This window comes from Lepisma saccharinum, chromosome 16 (assembly GCF_977018435.1).
Source record: "Lepisma saccharinum chromosome 16, izLepSacc3.1, whole genome shotgun sequence".
NCBI classification, from domain to species: Eukaryota; Metazoa; Arthropoda; class Insecta; order Zygentoma; family Lepismatidae; genus Lepisma; species Lepisma saccharinum.
In genome coordinates, this window is record NC_139244.1 from 26714142 (window position 1) to 26737141 (window position 23000).

General features: G+C 42.7%; 1 protein-coding gene across 6 annotated transcripts in view; it reads right to left on the minus strand.

Moving 5' to 3' along the window:
* pros (homeobox protein prospero) overlaps positions 1–23000 on the minus strand; it is a 136097-nt gene that overhangs the window by 40336 nt on the left and 72761 nt on the right. The gene's annotated exons all lie outside the window — the stretch shown is intronic.

Genomic DNA, 23000 nt, shown 5'->3' on the forward strand with positions numbered 1-23000 from the left:
CGCCTTTTCTTTCCTCTGCGGCGTTGCCGATGTGTTGTTCGCCCTGGCAGAAGCGTTGGCTGTCGACCCCCCTCCCCTACCCTGCATTCCGAACTTACCAAACACACAAGATGCAATCAGCGAAGCGGAGCGTCATATGTGGGTGGGATCCACATCCGCCTGAAAGCCTGCAGATACGTGGTTCACCGTTTGATAGACCTGTTAAGCTGCATGCCAATGTCATTGTAAAAGTACTTCCCAATATATTAAATACTGTACTTGAGTCGAAACAAAAATACAAATACAATTACAATCAACACCTTACTTTGAGTGTTTTCTCCGAGGGACTAGCACAAAATATGCTCACGTTCTCGAACAGCAAGTTTCATTTTCTTTTGTCGAAAATGTTACAGAACTCATTACGTGCAAGAGAATTGGAACTAATTTTGGTTAAATGTAAATAATTTGATTATTTGTTTGGTGGGATCAAAGCAAAACAGCGGAAAGGAACGTGTCAAATACAGTCTCTGGTTCGATTCTCTGTTGTATATTGGTCCTCATTCCAACTGAAATCTCCACAAACAAATAGCAAGGTAAGAGTTGGTCATACACTGAGAAAGCTAGGGAGGAATGTTGAAAGACAAACCTTCTGATGTAACCGATCAGGAATGTGACGAGGAATCACAACAAAACAATAAGTGGATAAGAAGAGGTGTGAATAGAAGTCTTATGTTACAAAAGATGTTTCAAGAACTCCTAGATTAAATATCATCTCCCTCGAATTGCGAGTAAGGTTTAATTAAAGGTCTAGTTCTCAGTCTCGAAGTGGATACTAGGGGCCCCGGGTTTGATACCCGGTGGAGGCAAATAGTGGTTCGGATCCCACTTTAAACTGTAGGTTCAGTCTCGATTAGCCTTACTGTGCATAAAGTGGACTTAAAACACCAACTCAAACTCGAAATGGATACAAGACTCATAGAAATAGCAGCGTAACGTGGGGTCTATTTTTTGGGTAGATGGGGGTGGGGGGCAGAATTTGAACCTCAGGCTCCAGGAGGTTAAAAAAATGCTCCTAACATGTAAATATTGATAAATCTTAAAACATTGCGGGGGGGGGGGGCGAGTGACCCCCTTGCCCCTACTAAGTTATACCTATGCGTAAGGACGGTATCGAGACATGACTTGGTACAGTCTCGTCTCGAGTGGATAATGCCTGGTTTCGTCTAGAGTTGAAAGCTGCCTGGTTTCGTCTACAGTTCAAAGATGCCTGGTTTCGTCTCGTGTTGAAAGATGCCTGGTGTCGTCTAGGGTTTAGTGTTGCCCACGAGACGAGACTTTGGCCTGTCTCGTCTCGAAAATATTCGTTTGTCTCGGGACACATAATCAATCTCGTCTCGTCTCGCATTTTTAAAAGCCTGTCCCGTCTCGTCCCGTGGATAACACTACTAGGGTTGAAAAATGCCTGGTTTCGTCTCGAGTTGAAAGATGCCTGGTTTCGTCTCGAGTTGAAAAATACCTGGTTTCGTCTCGAGTTGAAAGATGCCTGGTTTCGTCTCGAGTTGAAAATTTTCTGGTTTTGTCTCGAGTGGAAAATTACCTGGTTTCGTCTCGAGTTGAAAATTACCTGGTTTCGTCTCGAGTTGAAAAATGCCTGGTTTTGTCTCGAGTGGAAAATTGCCTGGTTTTGTCTCGAGTGGAAAATTACCTGGTTTCGTCTCGAGTTGGAAAATGCCTGGTTTTGTCTCGAGTTGGAAAATGCCTGGTTTCGTCTCGAGTTGAAAATTTTCTGGTTTCGTCCCGAGTTACAAATGCCTGTTCTCGGTCTCGAGTCTCGACATAACATCAGTTGTCCACTTAAAACAACCACCCCTTGCCCGTTCCTCAATAAATCAAATAGAGACGAGACTGTGAAGAGAGTAAGTCTCTGTCTCATATCGACGTTTACAGACGCATGTCTCGTTCTCGGCACATCTAGAGACTTAGATAAGTGTGAAGTGTTTATGCGATCTCTACTTGAGAGTTTACTGTCACGATCAACCAACCTAACCTTAGAGACGAGCCCAGAATTTCAACACAATCTTCGCGCTCTGCACACAGCGAGGTCCAAACAAAGGAAGCACAGTCTGGCCGTGCTGAAAGAACCGTAAGCATCCCTCCTGCAAATCTACATCACATCTGTAGTAGCTGCTCTCCTTGGCACTCAAGTTCATTTGGCAACCTTGCCGCGGCGGTCGCGTGTCCGGGAGACAAAAACTGATTGAGGGGTTGCAGAAGCGTGACGTAAAGCCTCAGCTGGTTGAGGAGGACGCCTATGAGTCAGAAGAAAAGGACCCACGGAGGGAGTCCGAGGGGTGTACAACGCACCCAAGGTGCTTCCAGTTCGGAAATACAGCGAGATATTGGTTGTCGAGAAGCTTATGGATCCTCAACCGCCCCCTACCCTAATAGTCAATCTTGGCGCTCTCTGAGTCAGAAGGAAGGAACCAAGACTTGATGCCCGAGGAGTTAAATTTGAATGAATCATCTTTGCAGAAAAAGATTGTGAATCTCTTTCGGAGATGGATGAGACTCTTAGGTAATTACATTGGGCACGTGGCATGGCGGGAGCCGGTGGCACGCTTCACCCCATTTCACCCTCTGCTCGCTCTCCCTGCTTCGATGTTTTTTATTGCCTGTTTCTGTCGCAACCTGGCAGATGATGCAGCATAGAATCAACATGGTAATAGGGTGTCAAACCACCCTCGGACTGTCGGGAGGACCTGTTCTTTGTTCTGATGAGTTCCTTCTCGTTCTGTTGTAATTTGTGTGATGGTTAGTAAGGGTTAAAGGGTACCGCCGCTTGTTCGAATGTTTAACAAGGTCATTTACACTCCATGTGCGAGTGCAGGAGACGCACAGCTATGTTTGGCAACAAGTTGCTACTTGAGTGGCCTGTAGCAAAATATGTTAAGTAATCACACAATAATCTCGTTCATTCTCGGTCTCGTGCTTTTTGTATCGATCTTTAGAGACCACGACATGGGTTCGTATTCCGACTAAGGGATACTTGTGTTCCTTATTCGACTTTTCTTACTTTGTGTCGCTTGTCTGACACTTTTATCTAATCGCGACGATGAGAATAAAATAATGATTTTTACATAAAACTTGCGAACTACCTCACAAAAAGCACCCATGCTCAGGTCAGGGCTCCAACCTAAAACCTTCGGTATCGATACCGGGAATCGACCACTCAACGACCACAGAGATGATGAAAAGTTGAGTTTTCGCCGCTACTAATGTTAGAAGCAGAAAAGTGACGTTAAATAATGTAAATGAAAAATAGAAGGTACTTTCAACTGAATTCCACGATGTTCAACAACAAAAATCAGGTTGGAGCAGTGGCGTCCTTTAGATTTTCTTAAAGGCCGATATGCTTTTTAATATATAAATCAGCCCCCCTTTTCCATCATTTCCTGATTTGGGAGGGGGATTCTGGTCCTCCTTTCCCCTAGGGATGCCATTGTGAAAGAACGAATACGAAATTAGGTTGTCTGTGGCCTCCGTTACAGGTACCATACTACCCACCGCTTGGCGTGACGTATACGTCACCTATAGGTGGAGAAGCATTCATAAGAATTGTTAATTTGCAGAGTTTCATTTGCCGACCTCCGTGGACAAGTGGTTAGCAGAGCGACGGCAGGAGTCCCGGGTTCGAATCCTTGGCATGGATGTTCTTTGTACGTGTCATCATATTATCACTTATCCTCATCACGCGATTAGCCAAAAATGGCAGAAAAGCGACGCTAAGTAATAAAAAACAAATCAAATCAGAGTTCCATATGAATGTTTAAATATGGTAAAAAAAAACTGTTTGTGTGTCAATGCCAGTTTTGGAAATACATTAGAAAAAGCAGAGCTGGATTTCTCTGCTTTTCATAATGTTTGTAATCTTCGCCATGGAAACATTTCTTTGCAGCCCTGCGTCCCTAAATATCCTCAGAATGAATTTCCACGGTCCTGAATCCGAAATCGTCTCACTTCCGCGTGAACCCAAGAGGAAACCCCCCTTCAACTTAGAAAACACTAAGGATTCGTAAAGTTTCGCCATGACTCCCCCCTCCCTCTCTCAGCAGTCCGAAGCAGAGGCCAACATTCCGTGCCCATCTCCTCCGAACAATCTCTCAGCGGACAAGACTGCAGGGTTGAGTTTGGAGGTCAAGACCATTAGAGCAAACCACCTCGACGGAATCGTGAGAAGGAGCGCTCCCAACTCCTTTGGTCGTTCCGCCGTCTCGTGGTCAGAGCAGAATGGTCAAACTTAGCTCCTCCTGCCGGATAATGCCGCTGCCTCTGACTTGCTAACTAAGGCCGAAGTTTGTCTTGCAACTTTTTACACAATAATTACCATAATCTTCCTCACCACGTAAGATTGCTACTTCTTGCGGATCCTCCTCTACGTTACCGAGGACTGAAGCCCTCAGGTCGTAAAAAAGTACATGTGCTTGTTTAACTGGTGAAATTCAACAGGCATGAACTACAAAGAAAGGAAGGTACTTTGTAGTGAACTTTCTCGAGCGTGATCTAAGAAATCTGACTGCAATGCGGCTATTGATGTACGGTTGTTATGTTTTTGTGGTTGTTGAAAAGGCAGAGGCTATTATCGTACTGAAACCGAGAATGTGTGGAGCTTCGCCACCCCAAAGGCTTATAAGATCCTGAACAAACTTTGAATGCGACTTTTGTATCAAAAGGAACGCAGCTTCCATCATTATCTACGCTGGAAGTTGCAAGGTGGTACCGAGATTCAAGCCAATGAGCTGTGTTAAACCACGAAGAGGTCGGAGGAACGCGGTACGAAGTCAAAGATCCCGGGTTCAGTGGCGTATGATGGGTCTAAGACTTGGTCTAGCTCACTATGACACCTATTTCTAGGGTATAGAGGAGGGGAGAAGACTAGGGTAATTCGTGACGCCTTCAAGAAAGCCACGTTGCCATCCCAACGGTAGTCATGTTGCAAATTTATAAAAAATCAGGTTGCCAACTCCCAAGAATTCAGGTTGCCAACTCCCAAGAATTCAGGTAGCCAACTCCCAAGAATTCAGGTTGCCAACTCCTAAGAATTCAGGTAGCCAACTCCTAAGAATTCAGGTAGTCAACTCCTAAGAATTCACGTAGCCAACTCCTAAGAATTCAGGTAGCCAACTCCTAAGAATTCAGGTAGCCAACTCCTAAGAATTCAGGTAGCCAACTCCTAAGAATTCAGGTAGTCAACTCCTAAGAATTCACGTAGCCAACTCCTAAGAATTCAGGTAGCCAACTCCTAAGAATTCAGGTAGTCAACTCCTAAGAATTCACGTAGCCAACTCCTAAGAATTCAGGTAGCCAACTCCAAAGAATTCAGGTTGCCAACTCCTAAGAATTCAGGTAGCCAACTCCTAGGAATTCAGGTAGCCAACTCCTAAGAATTCAGGTTGCCAACTTCAGAATCGCCATTATCTTATTTTTGATATCAGGTTCATTCACAGTTTCTAATCGATTTTCTTCAGAATTTTACTTTCTAGGCTTCAGGCTTCGCAGATAGCCTAAATAGCCTGGAATATACGCTCCTGCCCTGGTTAGAACCCTGGGTAAAATATGCATATTATTAATTATATGGTTCCAGACTTTATGTAGCTCAGACGAAACGTTTAAGTGCATCATCAAAAAAGATACATGCTGGTGCATTAAAACGCATCAAGGTCCATCAAAACGCATCAGCTGATTCATTAAAGTGCATCTCGTTTGAAAGGAATCCTCACTTGAATCAAATGATGAACTTTAGTGTTTCTCTCAGGACATGCAAAAATGCACCAAAATGCATCAAATGTGAATCTGATTCTTTCAAGAAGCCATAAAACACACTTTAGTGAATCAATCGATGCATTATGGTGCATCAATCGATATGATGCATTTAGTTCTGTGTGTGTACAGTGGCATCGACTGAAAAATTCATATCACCTACATGACAGACGATCTACCATGGTCCATGAGAATTGCCGAAAATAATATATTTTGCCAATATCATGAAGAGAAGAACTATATGGCAAATCCTGGTTTCGAAAGCTAGGAAAACTGCAATGGGAGTCGATGCGCTGGCCGTCATTAGAAGTCATTTTGATGGATGGCCTTAGTCGTCGAGGAAATGTAGTGACAATGCTTTTTCTCGCCCAACTCGGGTAAGCCCGTAACAACTAAAGTGAGGCTTCTTGGTTACACCTTCGAAAAACCCACTGGAACAACACTGAGGAACATGGGCAGGGAAGGAGCTAATGTTGAATGTCTGGAATCAACAAATTACACGGTAGGAGGCTGAAGATTTGTGGAAACACGCTTCCCCAATGAACCCCACACTGTTCTTCAGTTGAATGACCTGGTAAATGCCATCCCTGCAAGACCCAACTTCTCATAGTCAGTCACCTTTTCTTTCTCTAATCCTTGTTTCTAATTTTGTTTCTGTTTTCTTACATTGTTTTGGGTCTTGGGAACATAATTGGAGGCCTGCAGTCCCACCTGCCTTTATTCTCGACAAAAGCTGGCTCGGGGAAAAGGGTCTGCCACCGAGGCGGGATTGTCCAATACGGCACACACACACACACACACACACAAGCGCAGATCAGCCCTTGCAGACACTGGGTCTGGCTGCAAAGGCAGGTGGTGTCAAAATAAAGAAACCCTCTCCCCCCTTTCCCTAACGGCCGTTCTGCAACCCCCGTGAAAAACTCACCCCACGTTTTGATCTCCCTTTTCACAATGCTTCTCGAGCTAGCGTCTTGAGGCCCATGCAATGCGTTATGGGAAATGCTTCGTGCACTACTGGAAGACGGCGGTGCATCGTAGCGTAAAGCCGGTGCACCAGTTGCGAGGTATGCCTTGCTTTGCGGGTTCCACTGTGTTATCTGTTCAGCAACCCAGTTCTGCATAGCTTGCGACGGTAACGGAATTCTTCACAAATATGATACCCACTGTCCGTATGGCGTTGTTTTTGTATTAATTAAGAGCACCCTGTTATTTCCCGATGTGACCATTCTTTCCTCTTTTTTTTGGTTACAAAATGGGACCGTGTGCCATATTGCACGAAAAGACAAAATTTCGTAACGGAAAGAACACCCGTCTTCGACAGTTAGTGACGAAAATTTGCACCAATGGCTTAGCCGAACAGCATTGACTACAATTTTTAAAAAATCATATTTTTTGTTGAAGAAACTCTAAGTTAATCTCCACCCACTGAAGAAACGAAGTTAGTGAAAACAAGTCCTGGTGTTATTTTGCCCTTGGATACATTGTTCCTACCTCTACAGCTCATAACATGAGTGAATTGAATTATTTTGAAAGTTGATGGTCGCGACAGAAATATAACTACTTATAAAGTTGATGTCTTTACAGAAATTGGACTACTTTGAAAGTTGATGGTCGTAACAGAAATTGAACTATTTTTTTAGGTTGATGGTTGTAACAGAAATTGAACTACCTTGAAAGTTGATGGTCGTAACAGAAATTGAACTATTTTTTTATGTTGATGGTTGTAACAGAAATTGAACTACCTTGAAAGTTGATGGTCGTAACAGAAATTGAACTATTTTTTTATGTTGATGGTTGTAACAGAAATTGAACTACCTTGAAAGTTGATGGTCGTAACAGAAATTGAACTATTTTTTTAGGTTGATGGTTGTAACAGAAATTGAACTACCTTGAAAGTTGATGGCCGTAACAGAAATTGAACTATTTTTTATGTTGTTGGTTGTAACAGAAATTGAACTACTTTGAAAGTTGATGGTCGTAACAGAAATTGAACTATTTTTTTATGTTGATGGTTGTAACAGAAATTGAACTACCTTGAAAGTTGATGGTCGTAACAGAAATTGAACTATTTTTTTATGTTGATGGTTGTAACAGAAATTGAACTACCTTGAAAGTTGATGGTCGTAACAGAAATTGAACTATTTTTTTAGGTTGATGGTTGTAACAGAAATTGAACTACCTTGAAAGTTGATGGCCGTAACAGAAATTGAACTATTTTTTATGTTGATGGTTGTAACAGAAATTGAACTACCTTGAAAGTTGATGGTCGTAACAGAAATTGAACTATTTTTTATGTTGATGGTTGTAACAGAAATTGAACTACCTTGAAAGTTGATGGTCGTAACAGAAATTGAACTATTTTTTTATGTTGATGGTTGTAACAGAAATTGAACTACCTTGAAAGTTGATGGTCGTAACAGAAATTGAACTATTTTTTATGTTGATGGTTGTAACAGAAATTGAACTACCTTGAAAGTTGATGGTCGTAACAGAAATTGAACTATATTTTTATGTTGATGGTTGTAACAGAAATTGAACTACCTTGAAAGTTGATGGTTGTAACAGAAATTGAACTACTTTGAAAGTTTATGGTAGTAATAGAAATTGAATTACTTTGAAAGATAGTAGGTTGATGGTCCTTACAGAAATTAAACGACTATGCAGTTTGATTGTTGTAAGCGAAATAAATCTTCACTGTGTTAGGCTATTAAGGATACCGTATTTACTTTGTATTTCATATTCAAAATTGGCATAACCCTTCATACATAGGTAGAAGAACCAGACCTCGCGTCTCAGATATGCATAATTCTTACCTAGTGTCTGGAACAAGTATTTTCCTCGCGAAATTTTTATTATTTTGAAGGTCGAAGAAGAAACATTTTAAGGATCAATGTGGAAGAATTTGTGACTAACTTTATAGATGCGACCTGGAAGGATGAGATTCTTACTTCTGTCGTCTGCTAGTTTTGTCAAGGTTTGATACATCTGTCGGACCCTCTAGCAATATCCACTCAGACAACTGCTCAAATAGTCTTGCCACTTCGTTAGGAAACCCAGACGGGCAAAAAATCCGAACCTGACCTACCCTACATATGAAAGTTTCCTTCGGTTGGCATCATCACATTTCCCAACATTGGTCCCCAAGTGCCTGAGACACTTAACCCCGCTTACTGTAAGGAAGTAACAAGTTGTCGCCGACAATTAAGCTGTTACTTTCATCCCGGTCCTCGTGATTTAACGTTTGTCCCATTTCGGAGGTTACCATAGCCCCCCCCCCTTATCCCACGTGATGGTGTTTCATGTTTTTGCCTTTCCCATGCCCCCTCCCCCCAATTCCCTCCTTCCTCTTGTCTTTCTGTCTATGAATTAATTACGACTGCTTTAACGTGCCGAGATCTACGAAGCAGTGTGCCGGAGAAAACATTCACCAAGTCTGACGATGAGGTATTTTTATGGGCCGTGAAATAATAAGTGGTAGACGGGAGATAATGGCAGGGGAAGTACGAAGGGTGAGATCGGAGAAGTAATGAGGAAGTGGGGAGGAGGTGGAGGCCAAAAAAAATATATAGGCCAGGGGGTGGAATCAATAGGAGAAGAAACTTGGAAATGCCATAAGACGAAGAAGGGTGTTGCATTGTTGTCCACAACGAGTGGAATAATCTCATGTGTCCATAACAATAGTAGAATGGTGCCAAGGAAAGTAAGGTTGTGGATTATCTCCATAGATCTGAAGGTTCGCCAGTGTCGGTTATCGAGACGGAACTAATAAGTTCTTCTCATGTGCGATTGGCTTCGAACCATGGATCAGCAGGATAGTTCTGCAGATCCCTTTGTCGGCGACCTCTGTAGAGGTGTATCAATTGCATCATATAATCTCTGATCCTCATCGTCGCGGTTAGTCAAAATTGGCAGAAAAGCGACACTAAATAAGACAAATCCCTTTGTCACTTGCCTTTAGATTGCTTACAAAGCATGCTGTAAAACCTCCACATGATGATAAGGCTAAACATATTGTTACACTAACCCAACACCTCCCATTCCTTATTTTGTGAAATTTATTGCAGGAAAGAATCAAGAATGTCTGGTACATCACAGTTCTCGATCAAATAAGATTATATTGTTGACCAAAAGTTGTTACACGTTTCTATCTGTACGCTTCTTTTCAGATCGCCCACATTATTCATTCTCATCGTTACAATTAGCCAAAAATCGACGTAAGAAGGAGAAATGTACAAATACAGACTAAAGTTATTTTCAAGTTCAAAGTACTTGGTACAATTTTAGTATTGTAATGTTGTTAGCATGCGCGTGCATTCCAGTACAGCAAGGCCAGCTGTGATGGCCCACAGTATTTCAGTTCCAAAATACCCCCCCTTTAATCATTTTCTACTATCTCAAAGGAATTAACTTGTAGTCCTTGCGGTCAGTTCGTTTTCGAGATGCCAACCCTTAGCACCATATTGTGGCGATTTGACAAAACATTTGTGTATTTCGTCCAACACTCCTGATCTAGGGGAAGCAAGAAATGAAAACGGGACTATGTGACCTTGAACTATCCAATAACAGAACAGCTTCTATGCACGATACTTTTACCTCCAATCAGCTGAAATGCAATCGCAGTACCATCAGTAAGGTCTGCTACTACAGCTACCGTAGTGTTGCAAACTGTACGGTTAAATATCTACGTACAGGTGTCTTTTGTACAAGCGTTGAGGTAGATAAGAGAAGCATTTTTTTAAAAAAAATATAATTAAAAGCTTTGGAGCACAGTAGAGACGCAAAAAGTATAATTTTTGACAGCGCGTGATCGCTTGAAAAAATTTTCGTAAACATTGAAAGCAAAGAAAATTTTTATCAAAAAATAACATGAATTTGCAAAGACAAAGACTTTTCACCTTCAAGCAGCCACGTATTAAAAATCATTTGGAAGGTAGAAAGGCCTTAAATATTATTGAGGGTTTTAAATTGTTCTGGGGCTGCTTCCCCAAGGTTAAATGTCACCTCACGCCACTGGTTGTTTGTATACGTGATGCAAATGACCAGTACTGTATATAGTTAAAAAATCACTGTTAACCTAATAAATAAATAAATGAGCCATGTGTATAATTATTGTATCGTCTTGGTAAACAATGGCGAAATAATTCTGATAAAGACATGAAAAAAAAAAACGTATGGTATGGTTTTGCACTTGTGAAGAAACTTGAAGAAAATTTACTATATCTCAAACTGATTAGTGAACATATACTAGACTCGGCACGTGAAGTCAACACTGCAGCATTACGAATTGGCAGATTTTATTGGTGGCCTTTTTTTTAAACTTTGGCGTTTGCTCTTTCATGACTTTCAAATTGACGTGTGATAATCGTTTCGCAGGATGAACCGGAGTGAAAAGACATGTTAATTATGGCGGTTAGCCTGTCTCGACACGCAAGTTCTTGGCGACCCAGGACTTGTGTCAATGGGAAAGGTTTTGTATCATCGTGGGAACGGCTTCGGACAAAGGATGTGGCCTATCACATGGCTATTGGCAAGGAAGAAGGCTGAGATCGGACGGGGGAGAGGAGGAAGAAACTGCCGGGAGACCGGGCCGAGGCGACGAAAAGGGGGATATTGTCAAATTGGGGAAGATGCGGAGGGAAGAATGGGACAAGAAGGGAAGAAAGGAAGAGAAAGGGTGGGGGGGATTCTTGTCTTAACCTTCGGAAGCAAGGGGAATCCCCTGTAAGTGGTCCTTAAGTGACGAGAAGCCGTGGTGCTTGGAGCCCCTCAAGGAGCTCTCTGGGAAGCCGCGATGAAGATTTAGTTCCTTGGGGCTTTGGGAAGAAACCTTGATACGGTCTGCGGTGTCCCCGGCTGTGGTGTTCCGCAACTCTAGCCGAAACGTTTCGGTCGAAATTGTTTTAGTTGTTTACTCAAAGAACGATTGTAAACAGCTGAATTGGTTGACCGCAGGGGTTGACTTAAAAATTACTGAAAAAGTACCCCCCGTGGAATTCCGTGCCAATACCAAGTGAGATACCAAGGTAACTTCAAGGGGTCCCGAGTTTGAATCCCGGCCTTGGTGACTGTGCCTTCAACAATTTCATCATGCCATGTCGCAATTAGCCAAAAGTGGCAGAAAAGCGACGTAAAATAAACCAAATCAACCAAGGAACTCGAAGTACCTGGTCCATTTCATGTCTAGGGGTGTAAGGAGTGACCTTTTGGGAAAGCACTCAAAAGTGGACCTCACTTCCACGTAATACACCCTGGTAAATGCAGTCTTGCCAGGCAAACGAGACTCTGGCGTCTAGATTTACGGCCAGTATAATCCTATATATATGCTAAGTGTCCCTTTACAAGCTAAGTTTTAACACGCGTTAGAAGATTTTTGTCTTCAGTGCAAAATGTGACGAGTGCAAATAGCCTAAGTGCTGACGCACCCACAATTTCGACTTCAATCAATCATTCATTTCATGTCTACCGTAATATCATGCGGGTCTCCTTCTACCTCTCAGTCAGAGTAGTGCTTAACATTGTTACCTTGCAATACACAGGTTCGAATACCACTTAAAACTGTGGATCATGTCCCGATTAGCTATCTGAGCATAAAAGCAAATTTTAAAATAAAGTTTGCTTAACTATCTGCCACAATATTTCTAGCTCTCTAATATACAATCTTTAAATTTCATTTCAGGAATAAACAGACCAACTGAAGTGTTCCTCCAACCTCAACTTTGGTAAGTTGCGTTTTGTAATTCTTGTAGTTAACGATCCTAGTAGAAGCACTGACGGTGCCTTTGCAATTTTCACCTATTTAACAGCCTAAGAACTATATTTTTCATTCCCTGCCTCCAAATGCACTCTTTCTTGTTGAAAAGACATTTTTTTAATCATAAGATTGTAGTTGGAAAGGAAGGCAAGTTGTTTCTTGTCCTTCTCCTCCTTCCCGCAAATCCGCAAGACAAGTGACAGTTACAAGAAAAGAGGTGGTCCATGGGACTAAAGTGAGATTCCAAAGAATATTGGCAGTATTATCGAATAGAATATCTCCAGAGAAATTACTCTCTTAGGTAAAATGCAACACTGCAGCTTGATACTCAAAGGTCTTGGGGTTCTTGATTCGAAGCAGGTCTAGTAAACACACTTTACAAATCTCACCACCCACAGACCCTAGCAAGGTAGTGGTTAGCGAGTCGGCCTGCGAAACCTTCGTTCGAGCTCCGGGTACGACATTGCTTGTTTCGTCACTTCAGTAGCTGAGTTAGTTCGCAGACTAGCGAGGCTCTGGTGTCTGGACACTCAGCCAGTATAATCATTTGTGGGGGCTCGTGTTGTGTCGTCTGCATATGTTTGTGATTTCCCCTTCATCCAATTCATCAGCATACTTTCTCATCGTCGCGATTAGCTAAAAGTGGCAGAAAAGCGAAGTACAGTAAAATATAGCAATAACGCAGAGTCATTTCACCCCCCTTTAGTTCCTGCTGCTGTTTTTTCAAGTCCAATTTTTCTACATCACTTTCGTTTTGGAAAATATCATTTTTGCCTAAAGTATCTCCATCACACACACAGACTACATCCAACACTAACATAAGTTAAATTCAGATTTTGTTCTGGTACCTAGAAGAATCCTCATAATGAAAGCAAATAAAACCTGTATAACATTTTTACATGTAATGTGTTAAATAAACCGTTAAAACTTAGCACATAAAAACAGAGGAACTCTGGTTTATTTTGAAGGTCACAGGACATAAGCGCATACCCCTGAACGTCTGCGGGTGGAGGTGGGCTTGTTTAGGGGTTTCCCTTATAATAATTAATAACAAGATATCCACTTCCTGCCCAGATAGGCTAATCAGGAAAGCAGGCCAACGTGCCTCCGTAAGGAGTCAAACCCGGGATCCTTTGATCGCAGGGCTACATGATCAGCTATTGGGGCGGTTCCGTTTCGTGCTGAGATTTACTGGGGCAACCGAGTGTTAAGTGCGGGGGAGTGCGTACCGTGGGAGTGAAGGTGATCGCTGAGTACCAGCATGTCTTGCATGACGGTAGCCAAAGCATCAAGCGCGGACTTCCTCCGAACACTCCTCGGGAGAGAATGAGGTGCAACCGGATAGCCACCGAGTAACTCCATCTTCACTTCCTGCCCATTCTCTTTTCTGCTTCTTCGCTGCCCGTCCCGGGAGGAAGATCAAGGCAGCGACACTTCCTCCTCGGAAGGATCTCCACTCCAGCCGTGCTTCCTGGAAGCGTATCGTTCCCGTTCGTGGAATCCCGCGTGTCTCTTCACACGCGTCCGCGGTCTTGTTTTTCCGATTTCCTCCCGTTTCTTGCTGCGTGGGAGGGAGGGAACTCCTTCCTCCACAGGAAGTCCAGGACATCAACACTTGTTCGATACGAATCACGTTGCTTGGTCACCGTTCTTGCACCTTGTGACTTTTTTTTGGCGCATCCAGTAAGTTTGTCACGACTGTAAGTGTAGACAAAGCTTTCTTGGAAAATCACAGAACATTCTCCCCTCATCCCACCTGAGACGCCTAAACCTAAGAGTAATTGCTACAAAATAGACTCCACGCTCAACAGACCTCTAAGGGCCAAAGCCTGCCAGAGAGGGCCTTTTCGCATTGGGTGACGAGTCCCATCGCCGCTGTTTTCTGGCTTTCGAGACCGGAGCCCGCTATTTCTTCTACTCAAGTAGCTCCCCAGTTGTCCTCACGACGCTGGGCCAATGCCGAAATTTTTTGGGTCTCCCATAGGGAATCGAACCCGGGACCTCTCACACCAAAGGCGAGAGCGCTAACCATTTGGATACGCAGTGGCCCTACGAATACTTACTGCTCTACCAACAAGAGCAAAACCCCTGTGCGCTCTCGTTCAACTCTACAGGGGGGAAGTGAGCGTGGGTCATGCAATAAGCTGCTGCCTTTTAATCCTGCGCTAGCCAAAATGCATGGCGTTTAACATATCGCGGTCACTTTATCCGATGCCAAGTGTGTGTATTAATAATCAAGGGGAAAACCATGCAGAGCGAACGTAGAGACGAAATATTTAACATTGTTTGGGTCAACGAAGCAAGGAAAGTATATTTTATATATGGCAACACGGTTGCACTCCGGTGAAAGCGAGATTGGGTGGCATGTGGCCAGCTGATTTCGATTTCATTAATTTAGATTTTTTTTACACCGAAAATGCCCCTGAGGGTATTCCCATCGCCGCTGCTTTCGGCTTTCTAGACCGGAACCCGACATTTCTTGCTTTCAAGTAGTATCCTAGTTACCCATTTTGGAGCTCTCATCCTGGATCGAACTCAGGGCCGTTCGCACCAAGGACGCAAAGACGCAAAGAACCAAGCTTCTGAACTGTCGATAATAAACGATTATAATTAGGGTGAAGTTTGGGGCACAGTGAATCCTTGCACCTTTGCGAAAGCATTACGTAGTAGTGATCTTGTATCTTGCAATCTCCACTGAATTTGCAGGTTAATCACGCAACATTGCGATGCTTTTCGTGTCTTTTGTGCTTTTTTTTTTTTAAAAAAAAGTTCAACTCCCTTTATTGTAGATTTCCTCTCCGACCACAAAAATTCAGATGACTGCCTAGGTGGCGAAACGGACTTATTGCAGGTTTCCTGAGTATGGGAACTCGCCCTCGTCCCCATTGTTCAGGGACAACTTCCGGCGAGTTTTAAAGGCTCCAGGAGAGGGACCGGAAACGACCAGGCAGAGTCGATCATGTCGAGACGGATTCAAGGGCTGCTGCCCACCCACACGACACAGTGTCACTTCCTCGTACCTTGTGATGCGAAACATCATTCGCCGTGTATTAAAAGTCCGCTCTCAGAGGAATTTGATATCCGGCTGTCTCTTCCGGCCCGTGCTTGTGCTAAGATTTAAAGAGATGAGTTTCTAAGTGGACGTTCTCTTAAGGCCACGCTTTTCCCGTGCACAAGCGAAAGTATTTTTCAAAAAAGATTTCCTCTTTATATGCAATACAGCTATGAATTCCAAATTCTGAAAGGTTGCATCTGTTTAAGAGTTTCTTCTACGGCATTCAAGTGGGGGTTTAAAGGGGGGGGGCGCTTTCTAGACACTTAAATGCCAACCTCACTTCCAGGTAGTAAAATACCTTGACTGCACTTTGCAGACTAACGAGGCTCTGGCGTCAGGACCCACAGCCACTGTAATCCCATGTGGTTCTCATGTTGGATCAGTCTTATAGGTTTGGCCCAGGAGCGTATATTCTAGGCTAGCTAGGCCATATGCAAAGCCTGAAGCCTTGAGAATAAAATAAAGAAAAAAAGTCGATTAGGAATTGTGAATAAAATTACCCATTTCAATTAGATTATAGTGATTCTGGAGTTGTCAATCTTGATTTCTCATGAGTTTGCAACCTGGCTGACGTTGACATGGCAATATGGCTTCCTTGAAGACACCGGGTATGAGCAAAATGGGTGTATCTAACTACATTTTGAAAGCGTTTACGTGGACCTGGTCTTCTTTCTTCCTACATAGCCCATGACCTCGTCTTATCGCCATTCATCCTCATCGTTGCGATTAGCCAAAAGTGGCAGAAAATCGACGTAAAATAAAACAAATGAATCATTATAGTGAATCTTCGTATGGTTTTCTTTCGCCGTTGTCTGGATATTTGCGATAGTTTCGTTGTGCAGTAAGTCTATCACCTTATATCCTTCCTCGTACCCTTGCATAATGCATTGACATCTGGTAAACTTATATTCCCAGCTTCCGTTCAGCTCATGAAAAAGTCCACAATGTAGAGTATACGACAAATCTGAGAGAGGCAGATTTATGCATTGATTTCCCTCACCGTCAGACGTACTGACAATTAGCTTCTTAATGGAATTACTGCATTATCCTCCCCCGGTCGGATACATCCACACAAGAGCTCTATGGGATGGGAAATGCTGCGTGGATAATCGGCCTCATAGGATTTCTCTTCGGATAACGTCCTGCACAAAAGAAAGGCACAAAACAGGGCTTCATTGGGAGATAGACGCTTTGGTACTTTTTCCGGAGAAGCAAAACCAGGTGATGTATATGCGTGCGTGGGTGTAAATTGTCCAGAGTCAAATTGAACTTTCAGCCATGTGATACCTGGAAACTGGTTGAAGTTTTAGTAGCTGCGTCATCCTGATCTTTACAGAATTTTATTCTGTGAAGACAAGTAAAGTTAGCTCCCGCAACTTCTTGCTGCAGTCATTGAAAAATATAACTGAAGGCTGACACCGAAAAATATGTGAATCAAGAGAGCGCAGTCAGTTTAATGGCGTAAGTCACTGCGTAGTCGTGGGTGGAATCAGACGGTGATGTAGGCTGGTGTGAAGTTAGGCTTCTGGTAAAGATATCCGATGAACCTCTTGCGACGTGGATAACGGAGTTCCTCTTATAATCTTCTAGAAGTGGGAGCCGGGGAACACTTTCAACTCTTTCAGTCTGGTTGTGGACAATGTGTGGTTTGCACCTTACGTACTATATGTACTGGTATATTAATTAGATTTACGACTGATAATATTACTTTCAACTAAAACATTGGCGTGACTAAGGAAACAAATGAAGCAATAGTTTTTCTTCCACCCGCAATTAAAATTCTTCTGTACTCTGTGAAAGATCTTGCAACAGCAAATATATTGTTCATTAAATCATGTATTTTTTTATACTGAAGCTAGTGTCATCTCTCGGCAAGATGTGAACCAGTATTTGCCATATGTAGTGACTGGCAAGGTATGTATCAAGTGTTGTAACCCAGATCATTTACGCGAGATTGCTTCACAACACTGTTGAGTGCTGAGGTCACGAGTTGTTCAGCGCTTTTGTTCAGTCCAAATGATCTCACACTTAGGACCGAGGTTTGGTTTCTATTTCCCAGAGAGATTTGAAAATCAATTTTGCACATTGCGATTTCCTTGTGATGCATCTGAGGACGGGAATAATGCCTTGTTCTACGCATGGAAAAAACATACCATTCAGAATCTCCACGTTTGCCTCACTTTAAATGATGTATACATAATTCTACGACTTAAAAAAAAGAGGAGGAGGAACACAATTCCATGCATCTCGTCTCAGCTTTGGAAGATTAAAAAAGATCCCTGGCGGAAAACGTAACGAATGCCATTGGATAAATGCAAGGGAGAAATCCCATTTTTCGCAGGATCGGATTTTCCCTCCCTCCTTCGCCTCAAAAAATCTCCCTTTCCACTCTCTCCTACCTTCGGCTTTTCCAAAACCTCGCAAATCTTTCCGGTGATTACTGAGTTTGCGCGCAACGATTGACTTATTTGCCCGGTGACGTTTACGAGGTATGCAAGTGAGGGAGATATGCTGATTTTTCGGTGCCTCCCTCCACGTTCTTCCACCCCTTTCGCAAGTACAGTATTTGGCGTTTTGAAGAATTGCTCTGCCAAGAGGATATTCTTCCCCCCTCCTCCCTGCTGAACTGGCGTCGATTAGGAGAAATGCTTCCTTGCTGAACTCAGCGCTTCTACTGCCAATCCTTTTTCTCGTTTTCGGCTCGAGTTTTACCTGCAAAGATGCTTTACCGCAACGCAAGCTTCCATTGGTATCTTTTACACAAAAACTGTCAATAGATGGCGCCACTGTTCTATTTCTTCTTGAGCGCGTGCAATCCTAAATATATAAACTAATAAATCATTGTCATAATTCTAAGTAATGAGAAATTAGGCTTTTTCGTAGATTCTGAAAAGTAGCTAGTAATCTGGGTAATCGTCTATTTCAAACTTGGTCTTTAGTTAACGTTAGCTCATCATATTTCTTGTATTTAGTAGTTAACCTCGTAATACACAGGAGTGGGAAACCTAGTCTTTTGCATGCATAACGAATGTTTTGGTGTAACAGGACAGATTAAGTTGCTACTTGCAAGTGACCTGCCCAGGGGTTTAGGGAACTGGTAATATTGCCCTTTGGTCTAGAGACCCCCTCCCCTCCCTCTCTGTCTCCTTGCACAAAAGGACGTTTGATTCAGATAACGATGGCGAAATGTATGAGTGAATGCTTTCCAGAGAACCAGTACTGCACCAGAGGCTTACCATTTCCCTAATCCAAACTTATTTGCCTATAATAAATTGCATACTATTATTTGTTTTCTAAACAAATAACTGTAACCAATTTGAGTGTTGAAAAATATCATTATTCCAGGAAAATAATAGATATCTTATTCTACGTTGATTTGCTTTACTTCTTCGAGATGGTTATTTCAGAAAAAGAAGAGGGATTGATTACTGTCCTTTATTTAAGTTCTTGATGTAATTAATGACAGATGATATTTGCATTTGTATTTTTTGTTATTGTAGGACGCTTTTCCAGCGCGGAAGGTTAATCACAACGATGATAATGAATGGTGAAATGTATGAAGGAAAAAGTGAAGACATATTATTGGTCTTTAAAATTCCACGCTCCTATTGGCAGCAATGTCAAAGTAATGGCCTTCTATTGACGATATTTGTTCAGAGTAATTACTAGTTCAATATCCTCATCTCTATTTTTCAAGGATCGGAATTTTCATCCTATGCAAAACTTTGTCTATCAGCATCGTTTCAGATGAATGGACGAGCAGAGGAAGAGGTCAAAAAAATATATGACCAGCAAGATTGTGTAACGAGATTATTATTTAGAAAAGAATACTTGTTGTGTTGTAGCTCCATTTTTCCCCCTCTCGCATTTCCTAGAACCAAACAATGCGTCCTTTTTTACCAACCATGAATTTCCTGCTGGCGTAGTGCGGGTTTTCATGTAAACTTGGAAAACATTATCCAGAGATATTATGCTTCCCGGGAATTTCTTGTTTTAGGAAGCACCATCTCACGAACAGTATGTAGAAACTCCAGCAGCAGCTAAAATATCTTCAAATGAGAAACTTGGAAGTAAGTTCCATTGTTCCAGCAGAAATTAATTCTCTGCAGAACAGCAAATGATTTTTTCCCCTTCTCCTCTTCTCTCTCTCTCTCTCTCTCTTCATTTCTCTGTGCGTACTTGCAGTACTTTGTGTGCACGTACCTCGAATCTCTGTACGTATTGATTTTACTTTTCTCTCTCTCTCTCTCTCTCTCTCCCCTCCTTCCTACTTTTTCCCTCATGAATCAATGGACTCAAGTCGCTGGTTCGCTCCCCCTCCGCAGTTAAGAAGAGGAAAAGGGTTGAAGAGGAGGGCTTTAGGGGATGCCAAGGGTGGTGCGGGGGGGTTTGAAGGAAGACTATGCACAAGAGCAAGGGAGTAAAAAAAATTGGAGAAGGGGACGCAGAAAATTCGCAAAGACGAGTTCTTTATTATCTCCTCGTTGGTTCCCTTGCTTGGGCAAGATGGAGGCCGAAGGGAGAAAAAAATTCTGGAGGACATTGCAATGTATGTACGGGTAGATCTCGTTTTCTGCAAGATCCTCCACTGACAATGATCTTCCTAATGATGTTATCTGCAGGAATTATGCAAGCGTTTCAGTAATTACTTCCAGATTCGTGGTTCCTTCGTGGTTTTGTATGCACCGATTTTAGGGATGTCATAAATGCTGGAGCTTGTTAGCTTGCGGTGTCTTCAGCATTATAAGATCAGATAGATTGTGAGATAAGTTTGTGTGCGTTAAGAGATGTGCAAACTGCTCTTTGATGCCGAAAATTTCTGACAACCCTGAGATTATGCATCTTTTCCTTAGATACTGACTATTGCTAAGTGAAGCCCAGAAAGGGACGAGAAAGGATGCATAGCCCTTAGGATATGGTTTCTACATATATATGAGTATCTTGGGCACTATCTCTAGGATTGTCTGTGGTCTAGGTGGTAAGGTGGGACACTCTAGTTAGATTATTTTCCACAGTTACCTAGTCCAAGCAGAGTGGTAAAGAGAACCATAACACTGTATAGTGGTATTGATCACACAACCTCACTCCACGGGGTATATTTTAAAGGGTAACCCTCATCGCACGATCAGTCAGAAAGCATTCGACCAGGCTCCACCATATAGTAGGTGACATCACAGAAACCAAACGCTGTTCCATGTGAATAATTAATTCCACTAACAACCCAGTTCCTATGTGAGTAGCTTAGGAAAAGTCAAGTTTGGCGCTCCAAGCGTTCTGTTTTTGACACGTGGTACATTGAAGAATGTGGCTTAACTGATTGGTCGCTGAGACGGTATGACCCGTCAGCAACTCTATACTTATCATTTATAGATTCTTTTCGCCATCTTGGTGTCTTAGTGTACACTGTTTACAATCCTTGAATAGTTAAGAGTCGCCAATTTTTGCAAGATTTGGCGTTCTGTTATATGTTATTTGCGCTATTACAGAACGATTTTCAGATCGAGATCGAATCCAATTTCTTGGATTAATTAACGAAATGAACTATGCATTTATATAGTATAGTGGTAGGAGACGAGGAGACAGGTGAGTGGAAATGGTTACATAATTCAGAACTGCGTAATTTGTGTTCATGTCCAGATATTATTAGAATAATTAAATCAAGAAGATTTAGGTGGGCAGGTCATGTGGCACGAATGGGAGAGGAAAGAAGAGTTTACAGGATTCTTGTTGGGACACCTGATGGTAAGAGACCAGTAGGAAGGCCAAGACGAAGATGGAGGGATAACGTTGAGATGAGCCTGAAGGAAATCGGTAAGGATTGAAAAGATTGTATTGATCTTGCCCAGGATAGGAACAGATGGAAGGTCTGTGATGCTGCAGCCATAATCCTTCGAGTTTAATAGTGGTAGGTTCTATTGTACCTAGATAGATGGGAAAGCAAATGTTTTTTTTTTTTATTTCTTAAAGGTACTTTGGTAAGTATTTGTCCCAGTGAAGACCAGCTATATCACACTAAGCTGTTGGAAAAAGTTTCCTGTCGCGGCCATTGCTTGCCAAGTTGCAGCGCCTCAAAGATCGCCGAACTGGAAAATCCTCAGGTACCTCAATGAGGACGCCGATGACTCTAGCTGGACAGCGCGTTCAATTTAATCAACTCTTCCTCTCCCGGGGATCCATCTGGACGCTGTGTCCACTCCCCTCCCAAGAAAGCCCCCCCCCCCTTACGTCCACTTGTCGCCTCGAGTCTCCTTAACAACCACAATGACATTCAAGTCATCTGCGTCCGCACTGCAGCTATGATTGTCCTCAATGATGCAAGCGGCAAGTCAATTGCGATGAGGGAGCTTGGCTCGACTCCAAAAAAAAACCCCGGCGGAGTCGAAACATCTCGGGAGAAAATATCGCGATGTCTTATGTCCCTCTTCCCTCTTTCTGTCTCCCCCCCCCTGCCTCCTTGTACCTCTCTTTCGACTGCAACGGCAATGAATTCGCAATGAACTTTTGCAATTCCCCCTTTCGTTTTCTCCCCTTTCCTTCTTTCTCTTCCCCCTTTTTCTTCTTCTTCTTGATGCGCTGCTTTCTTTTCATCCTGCGGGACAATAACCATCTCACCGGAAGCAGTAGAGGTTCTTATCCTCGAGTGTAAATAACCACCGAAAGAGGGGGGAATATACCAGATCGTTTATTGCCGGAGCAGGACATTTCTCCTCGTTTCTGTTGCGAGCGCCGTGCATCATTCCTCGAGTGTAACTGCGACCCAGAGTTCTGCTGAATGGGTTTTTCCTTCTCTGATCCGTCATCCTTTGATGGCAGAACTGCTAACTGGAGGATTGGACATGGTCGTCAAGTTATAACTTCATACTCTGACCGAGAGAGCACGCAATGATTCTGGATCTGGTCTGCAGGGATGCTACTTGGGGGAAGCCTATATCGTCCTCGGTATATGTAGAAATATACGCACTTAAATATACTAAAAGCATAAGTGTATGTGTGGGTGTGCACATCTGATTGACTGAATTTAAAATGTTGGGTGCGACAGCACTTAGGCTATTTTGCACCCGTTACATGATTCGGGGTCCAGGCCCTTTCCTTATCTAAAATAACTAATAACACAATTGTAATGTCGCAGATGAACATATTCTGACTTGGGTTAAAGGCTGAGGCCCTATAGGGCACTAAGCTCACAGAAGGATAAAACGCAGACCATGAATGCAGACGCCAGAGACTTAGTCTGCAAAATGCAGTCCGGGGTGTACTGCGTGGGAGTGAGGTTGAAGGGTCAACCCCATGGGCGTCGCCAGAAATTTTTGCAGGGGAGTCGGGCAAATGATAAAAGTTGAAGAGTAGAAAAATAATAAGTATTATTACCATGGTTATGAATGTTATGACACAATAATA